Here is a 10,180-nt window from a genome sequence, read left to right as displayed (position 1 = left end):
GACTCCAAAGATAAGCGACGGAGGGGCTGTCCTTGCAGAGAGACATGCTGAAGGCGAAAGGGAATTGGGGTCGGGAATGGTGAGTGAGAATTGCAGAGAGAGAAGTGGGTTGGATTTGGAAGGGAGGAAGAACTGCATATTCCGGAAATACCCTTTTACCATTTTAATTAAATAAAAAAATGAGACAATGTATAATTATTAATAACCATTAGATGTGATTAATGAGTGGATGAGATTTGGTCTCTAGTTCGGTCTTTAAGAAGGGTTCGACATTGATCACAACTCTATATATATATATATATATATATATCCCATGGCCGAAAAATTTGTTTCGGCGCTCCACGCTACAAATAATGAAAAATTGGTTGAGTTCGTCCACAACCTCAACTCTCCCGAGTTCTGCTCAGCGCTCCAACTCCATCTCAATCCTACTAATAATCCTACCTTAACCGTTCAAAACTTCCTTCAAGATATATCTCGTCTCCGTAGCAAACAATATTTTTTGTCATAGTAGGTACTTTTACTTTTATCATGAACTAGTATCACCTCCGTGCGTTGCACGACTCATTGAAATTTCTTCACACAAAACTGAAAATGCCAATTTACTTAAACAAATGAAATGATAAAAGATAAAATTATAGAGAATTTATAAATCACATCTAAAATTTTATAGAGTTTATAGATCACATTAATTAAAAACAAAAAAAAACAAAAGAGCTTCCCGTATTGTCTTGTTGATTATTTTAAATAATGTTGAAAATAAAATATTATATTTATATTTTTTATATTTGAATTGGTCATCAATCTCATTAATTACTGATCAATAAACATTCAATAATTCTATTAATTGAGAATCGATTAACAATAGATCGTTAATCATCTATTACTAAAAAATAATAGATTAGGATGCAACCAAAAAAATGAAATTTTCAATAAAAAATATGAATTCGCAAAATCGCCTATGCTCATGCAGCTCTACCCACCCGCTTTTCTCCATTTCATCTCCAACACTTTCATTGTCATGCGTCGACCTCATCTTTTCAAATAATAAAAACACAAACAACAAATATTAGTAACAAAATATAGTCACACAAAAAGAATGTGCAAAGTAAACAAATTGTTTTTTCCAAAAAATTCAGTGAAGCAATAGAAGGTAGTAAGTGATGTACAAGCAAACAAAGATAGGAGTATATTTATAACCATGGATTTAAATTGTATCCATATATTATTTATTTGTAACGGCTTTAATGTTAAATAGTGCAACAAATAATAATTGTTAAGGAAAATAAAAATAATTAGTAATTAAATAAAATTAATATCATTAAATCTTAAAAGTTTTATAACATTGATTCATGATTCACGATTGAAGCATGAATGATGATCTATATCAAAATTTATTACTACGTGTTTATTAACAGTGGTAATTTGATTGGTCCAAAATGGAAGATAATCTAATTATTTTGCTACACTAATATGCGGTTACTATATTTTGTGGCCATGAAATCTATTCATACAATAAAAGAATTAGATGCAAAATTAAGATGATTTAATAATTTCTCTACATAAAAAAATTATAGTAATTTATAGGAGAACCATTTCTCCACATAATTTTTTGGCAACAAAATCGTTTGATGATAATAATATGTAAAAAAAAAGAATTGTTATAGCTAAGACATAAGATATTAAAACAAAACTAACAAAAGATAAAATTTAAATATGAACTAACATAACGTAAAACACAGTCCAATCCTCAAATAGGATTTCAAAGTGCTATGTTCATTTCACCTTCTCTCACACGACTTTCATTCCACAACCTCCAATTCGCTTCTTCCATGTCGTCGCCTTTCACTCTCTCTCACATAAGTAATCTCCACCGCCTCCTTGACTCTGTCTTCATTGACTGAGTTATGAAAGATTGTAGGTCTTCGAAGAAGGTGAATTCCTTGGTTTCAATTTTCTTCTTCTAATAATATCACAATATGAGTAATGTAATAATCAAACAAAAAGAGTAAATAAATAGATGAATATAAATATACTACTTTTGGTAAAAGAGCAAGAACCCTAAAGAACTTTTTATGCAAGCAATGAGGAAGTGAGTAAAAAGAATGCAAATAACACGCACTATTTATAGACAAAAAAATAAAGAAATGTCTAGACACTAACCAATTAGCAGCCATAAATTTATTAGTGGTTAATATTGCAATTTATTAGTGGTTAAAATTTTGAATTCAAAATTGAATTCCAATGGTTACTCATAATGCAGCGGTTTCTGCAATAGTTTTATGAACACCTAAATATTGTAATCATATACTAATAATGTAATTGATTAGGTGTGCAGCAGTTTCTCATAATGCAACGGTTAATTCATGAGATTTCTCATAATGCAGCGGTTACTGAATTCATGGGGTTTATAATGTGAATGTTTACACCCTACATTTGTTAATATTTAAATTTGTACCCAAAATTCATAAAAATTCAAAATAAGGCTAAAACTCGCCTTTTATATCTGTATAGATACATAACATACAATCTCTATTTAAGTTTAATGAACTTTTCAATTTTTCACTATTTTAAAATTAGCCTATGATTACAAATATTCAACGAAACTTTTACTTCAATATACATCAATGCATTTTAAAATATAAATCATCAATTGAAATTTGCATAGATCTTCTCCAAAAGCTTTGATTTTGATAACGTGAAAGCTTTAATATTTTCTCTAACTTATTGAGATTATTAGGTAACAAAGATGGTATCTTTATAGACTAGACTAAGTTAAACAGGGATTGTATGTTACAAAATAAAAGTAAAAGGACTATGGTGAATAAAAATTGCATAAAATGATGTAGCGATTGATCTACTCCCTCCGTTCCATAAATGATAGTGTGAAGATATCACATTTGTGGAACGACATGAGATTTTATGAGGTTTTATTTTGTATATTAGGTGAAAAGATAAAATATAATATTTATATTTTATATTATTATGAAAGATGACTTTTTTCTAAAAGTGAAAATTTGATATCAATCTCTCGAATAAAAATAAATATTTTTAGAATATCATGAATTTTAATATAATTGATAAAAGTAAAAGAGAAATAGAAAAAAAAATAGCGAAAATGAGCCTGTTATCAATTTTTTCTCTAAAATAGAATTAACAAATTTTAAAGAAAGATAAAAAAAATAGGGAAAGTGTTCTATAGTTATAGCTTCTCCAATGGCGGACGTCCCGGTACGACGTCGCCGACGTCCGACCGGATGTCCGCCGTAGTGAACGAGACGTCCGCCCACGCCCGTCCCATGTCCTCGCCCCTCACCCCCACGTCCGACCGGACGTCCGCCACTGTGGCGAAGGTCGGACGTCCGCGTTTTAAATTTTTTTTTTTTTTGAAACTCTATAAATAGGGCTCGTTGAACTTCATTTCATTCACACCACTTGTGTTGACAAGTTTCTCTCTCTAACCTCTTTTTTCAAGTATATCTAGAATGACGAGTAGTCGTGCGGGTGGTAGTGGCGGAGGCGCTAGTGATAGTGATAGTGATAGTGATAGTGAAAATGAATTGGATCTCGCTGTGCAAGAGGCGATTGATCGATTGCTCCGGCAGAAGCACCAACGGCGGTACCTCGGCCGATCCATCGCCGACGTCATGTACCCCGGGACCACATTGCTGCACATATTCGGTTGTATGAGGACTACTTTGCTCCGCAGCCGTGTTTTGGGGATGCCTTATTCCGGCGACGTTTTAGGATGCATCGTCATCTGTTTATGCATATCGTGGGTGCTTTAGAGAGAAGATACGAGTTTTTCAGGATCAGGGAAGGATGCGGCTGGAAAACCCGGACACACGGCAATACAGAAGTGCACTGGCGCAATCAGGAAGCGGCGTACGGAGGCCCGACCGACATGTTCGACGAGTACCTCCACATTGGCGAGTCTTCAGCCGTCGAGTGTTTGCTGAATTTTTGCGCGGGCGTTAGATCGATATTCGGGGATCAGTATCTTCGGCGTCCGAGCCCCGAAGACTGCCAGCGGCTGACAAATATGCACGGGTCGGTGCACGGGTTCCCTGGGATGTTGGGCAGCATAGATTGTATGCATTGGGAGTGAAGGAACTGCCCCGTCGCCTGGAAGGGGATACACACTTCCGGCTTCAAAGCTAAGCATCCCACGATGATCCTTGAAGCTGTAGCTGACTACCGGTAGTGGATATGGCATGCTTATTTTGGAGTCGATGGGTCGAACAACGACCTCAACGTCCTCCAGTCGTCGCCCCTGTTCAATGATCAGTGCAATGGCGTTGGTCCCGCCACCAGTTTCGTCGCCAACGGCAACCAGCACAATATGGGATACTATTTGGCGGATGGGATATACCCAAACTGGCCCGTCTTTGTGAAGACGATCGAGCAAGCGGTCGGACCAAAGAAGTCCTACTTTGCGACTGTCAGGAGGCAGCGCGCAAGGATGTTGAGCGCGTATTTGGTGTGCTCCAGAGTCGATGGGGGATGGTGAGGGGTCCGGCACGGCAATGGTATATTCCCAACATCGGCGACATCATGTACGCATGTATCATTTTGCACAACATGATTGTCGAAAGTGAAGGGGACGAACTGACTCAGTGGACCAACGAAGATGATACGGGTGCCGGTGCAAGCCACGGCGTGGCCAGTGCGAATGTGAACATGGGGGTACCTCATAGAGAGGTTGAGCGGTTGCGCACATTTGCCGACATGCGGCAAAGAGATGCCCATATTCGACTTCAGGAGGATATCATCGAAGAGGTTTGGACGCGGAGGGGTGGACGTTGATGTGGTTGCTTTTTTTTTTCTATCTACTATGTAATTTTTTTTTTCGAATGATGTATGTTTTTTTTTAATGAAATATTCGCATTTCCCCGTTCGTATTCGTGTCGAATTTTAATTCATTAAATTTTAATTTTAATTGTGAATTTAATTTTATTGCGGGAAGTCCTAGTGGGAAGTCCTAGTGATATGACAGTGGAATGGGAAGGGCTAGTGATGATGTGGCAGACAGTTTTGTGAGAAGTCCTAGTGGGAAGTCCTAGTGGGAGGGGCGTTACCGGATACACTCTTGACAAAGAGAGTATCAAATTAAAATTTTTGTAAAAAAAAGCGCCTGGTCGACTCAAAACAGCACGTGCAATTTTTGGTACTCCCTCCATCCCACAAAAGATGGCACACTTTCCTTTTTAGTTTGTCCCACAAAAGATGTCACATTTCCCTTTTTGGAAAAAGTTCTCTCACAACAATATAAAAATTATATTATCTCTCTCCATCTAACACACAAAACAAAACCTCCTAAAATCCCGTGTCATTTTCAAAGTATGCCAACTTATCTGGGACGGAGGAAGTAGTAAACTTTTCGGAAACCCCGTGGGTCCCATCCCTCTCATGCCCCCCCCCCCCGAGTCGTTCTTTGAGAGACCATGGCTGAGTAACATAATTAAAAAAGGAGATGTAAAATATGCAACGTCACAGGAAAGTATGAAAGCTATTGAAAGTGGTGACGTCAAACGTGACAGTGGAATTTAGATAACAACTTTTCCAACGTAAGCACTAATTAATATTTTTGGAGTAAATTTAAAAACAACATAGATTTGTGACCAACCACCGGTATATTTTAATTTTTAACATTTTAGGAGTGCCTTGCATTTTCTTTTTGATTGACAGATGCAGTTTCTAATTTCTTTCTAAAAAATAAATTATAATCCTACTACTAGTAATTTGAATGGATTGAGAAGGTGGAGTTGATGGAGACTGTCTGTTCATGAGACGGTTTCAAGAGAACAACGGTGGAGTATGACAAATCAAATCTGTCGTTCACAATGTAAATATATGCTACACAATGTGCTCATTAAATTGGGCGGAAAATGTTAAAATTGTGGCTTTATATATTGATAGATAAGATAATATATCCATTCACATTTGCTCAATGCTGATAGATAGAGGTCGATATCATGTGCACGAAAAAGTATCTCAACCATCTCCCAAATCAAATCATACTAATTTGAAGAGAAAACTCATATAGACTATAGTACATGAAAAATATGTTATCTTAGCTCAAACGACGAAGATCGAAGATTGGAATATTACTGTTATTAGGATAACTACGACTATTCCTCTTTTATTCCATATTTTAATTAGTTGAAATGGTAATATTTCGCTTTCATGCAATATATAAAAACTAAAGACATGCAATTTGCGATAATTTGCGATAGGAAATAATATATATGGTGATTTGGTTTTCTTGATTAATTCGGAGTTGTATTCCACGAGACATAAGGCCATGTTTGGTTACCAGGATTCTCTCTGAGAAAGTAATCTGATTCCTTAAATTTTAAATTCCTGCGTTTGTTTCGGTTTTTAATCAAATTGGGAAAGTAATCAGAATCCGAGAACAAGGAAAGTTAGTACAACTTTCCAGGATTCTGAATCCTAACTTTTCTTAGGTATTCTTTTTCCCAGTTTTAGGATTCTTACATATTTAAGCAATATAAATAACTAATTATTATTATTATTATTATTATTATTATTATTATTATTATTATACTTAATTTCACTATAATAAATAACTATAATTAAAATTATCATAATTATAACTATATTTTATAATAATTCATAATATTAATTAATAATTAAAATATATGATATAATATAAATTGTATAATGAATAATAATTATTATATTCAATTATAATATCTGTAAATGTTATAATTATAATATAATAATTATTATATCTATTATTATAATAAATGAGTATAATACTCCATGTAATTATAACTATAATTATGTTATTATATATTATGATGGATAATCCATATTTAAACTATCCATCGTAATGATAAATATAATAATATAATAATTATTATTCATAATTAATAATTTATTAAAAAATTTATAATATTATTTTTTTTATAAATAAAAAAATAATAAATATATTTTTAGTTTGGTGTTTAAATTAAGTATAAATTTAAAATCTTGATATTCTCCAAACACAGGAAAGTAAAATTACTAGGAATCATATTTCCGGGATTTATTTACCCAGAAATCATTTTCCTTGTCAACTTTACTTTCCCGCCAACCAAACATGGCCAAAATATACTCCATATATTAATTGAATACAATCACATTTTCGAATCAATTCAAGAGATGCGAATATGATCATTATTTATTGCAATTTTCTTTATGATTCTTACCATATTGATCGAAAATCTTTTATTACTCGTCTTTGTTTTCAACATAAGTTAAGTTATAATAACTATATCCATTACTACATAATATTAAAAATTTTGATTGCTGTAAAAAATTTGAATAAAAAGGAGTATGGATGAAAGAACGGCATACTTTTCAACAAATTTAATATGATAGATATACTTAGTATCATCGTCCAATAGACTTACATTCTACAAAAAAAACACCAATCAGAATAAAAAAAAATAGTAATCCATACTACATTAAGTATAGGACATAAATAGTTATACAATACAATAAAAAGATTATCTAAAAAGAGTAAAATTTGAAATTAAAACGTAACAATAAATCCTAGCTGTATAAATTGTCAATTCTAACGAATTGTTTGAAAAAGAAAAAATCAAGGTAATCCATTTGAACATCCAACGTAATAAATATTATGACCTCTACGTAATCCAACAATTACATGTATGATCAAACATTAAAAGAGTGCAACTTGACGACGTGCATCGCCACTTTACAGTTTTTAGAATAAAAAATCAGCCCCTCCGAAATTTTGATAACCAAGTGAGTTGAAAAAAGTATAAACAATAATATTGAAAAAAAATTACACTGTTTTTAATACAGTTTTTATTTCACTTTGTATATACACAACATGTCATTTGCATTCAAGAGGTCGGGTTTATACTATATAGTAGTCTGGTTTTTTATATATAGTGTACACGTGTTCAATTTATATAGGTGCATTAGAATACGTTCGGTTTATATAACAAAAAAAATACTACCACTTTCCAAGTTTCCACTTTCCCCCGATTGAGTGTCCCACACAAACATGATAATGTGCGCCGCCGAAACCTCCGAACTGAATTTGATCGGCGATGAATGTGAGTCGGCGTTTCGTGATCTGCTTAACGACCCTACAAATAATGGCAGATTGATGGATTTTGTCGACAAGTACCATCTCAACAGTCTAAACGCGCCGAAATTCTGCTTAGAACTCTACGTAATTAATGATCCCGTCTTCTTTCCCAATTTCTTCGTTTGCTTACGCAGGCTTTGTACGGAGCACTCTAAGGTGATGGAAACAGTGGGACGCATGGACGACGCCTTCACCAAACACCTCTTTTGGCTTTGTGTTTTGAAGAAGGCGCTTTCTGTTTTATCCACTACAGCGGCCGCCTTCTGTGTGGCCGCTGCGATTTATGCGGCAAACGACGTTCCCAAGAGAGTCCCCGAGGCTGCGGCGGCCGCTGCCGTCGCCTTTCTAATTCCGGCACTCGGTAGATGGGGCCATTCAGTTTTGAAGAAGCGTGAGACTACAGTGAAGAAGAACAGGAAGATAACAAAGCTTATGATTATGGGCGCCGGATTAGGGATCAGACATCTCGCCCGTCTTTGCGAGTTGGAGTTGGCGGCGGGGACGGACGAGGAGGATGTGCCGGCGGTTAAAGCGAGCGTTGAAGAATTACTGGCAAAAGTTAGGGACTACTGTATTGAGATGAAATGGATCAAAGAAGAGATGAAAAAGAGTATTATCAAACACAGGTTAACTTCATTGAAATTATCATTAAAAAATATTTTGTTTGATATTTCGAAATTGTACTACGTGTTTGAAATGCACCTTGTAAATATGTGTTGGAAATGCATATCGTTTTTCTTTTGAGTCCTTTTGTAAGATAATTAATGAGATATGAGTTTATGTGTGTGAAAAATAATCAGAGTTGGTTTATTTTAGTTTAAATTTGTATGGTGTCCATATTTGGGCTTCAAACGGGCTTTTACTCGGGCGGGCCCGACTGACTTACCTCAATTTCTAGAGCATATTGCATATTCTAATAGTCAAATTATAGAATATGAAAGCGAATTGAGATTTTCTTAATTAAATAATCCTCAACAATTACTGAAAAGAGACTCAATCGAATAACACATAAAAAAATTTCAACAGTTTGAAAGACTTGTGTTGCTGCTTTTTGAAAGTGTCTTAATTTCCTATACTCCTAAGTCCTAAGTTGTAAACGATTGGATAATAGTACTTGAAAGATAAGTTTATTTGGTGCTTTGTTATTATAAAATAGGCCTTTACACCTTGTATGTAGGTTCATATTTGGGCTTTCACTCAACACCTAGCCTGAGTCAATTCAGTACCCAACTGACTTATTTTCAATAACAAATTGCATATCCAAAGTACGTATGAAATGTAAACAGCAGTCTACTTCCACCGTTCACAAAAAATAGTCATATTTGTGGATAACACAAATTAATGATAAATTGGTAAAATAAGAGATAGAAGAAGAAAAATAGGTAAAATATGAGAAAGGTGACAAAAAAAAAAAGGTAATCTCTAATAGATTTGGGCTGATTTATTCCTATTTTTTTTAGCATTGCAGATCATGGAGTAATCTGGCTGTTTTCATTCTCTTCGGGTGATTGGGTTTCGAATAAAAAATGGGCTCAAGAAGAAAATATGTTTTGGGTTCATAATAAGTGGCTTCAAATTTCAATTGAGCTAGTAAAAGAATAATTGTTTTAAGTCCAAATTTGTAAAATTCTTCGCTTGACAAAAGAAATAAAGACGAAAAATTTTCAGGTGTACAAACGACGTCATTTTGAAAACAAATAAAAAGGTAGAAAAAGTCATTACATGTCATTTGCCAAGTCACGTCTCCGGCACGCCATGCAGGATAAGTTTGTGTCAAAAATCTATCAAGTCGGATCGGATAACAAATTTACAAAGTCCGACAAAATTCATGACTTTACAGATTCATGAAAAAATCAAATAATTTTAAAATTTCATAACTTTACAGATTTACCCTTAAATAAACAATTGAAGTTTGATACTCCGTTAAAAGATCAATACGGCCTTGGCCTGGACTTCTAGCGAGCCAGGTCAAGTTTTTAATTTTATTAGTTTAAAAAACTTAAATTTAGATTAATTGTAATCGTAATTGTTTTTATTTTTTATTAGAAATGA

The sequence above is a fragment of the Salvia hispanica genome, chromosome 1, assembly GCF_023119035.1.
Source record: "Salvia hispanica cultivar TCC Black 2014 chromosome 1, UniMelb_Shisp_WGS_1.0, whole genome shotgun sequence".
NCBI classification, from domain to species: domain Eukaryota; kingdom Viridiplantae; phylum Streptophyta; class Magnoliopsida; order Lamiales; family Lamiaceae; genus Salvia; species Salvia hispanica.
The sequence above is the reverse complement of the archived record's forward strand: the minus strand, read 5'-3'. Positions refer to the sequence as shown.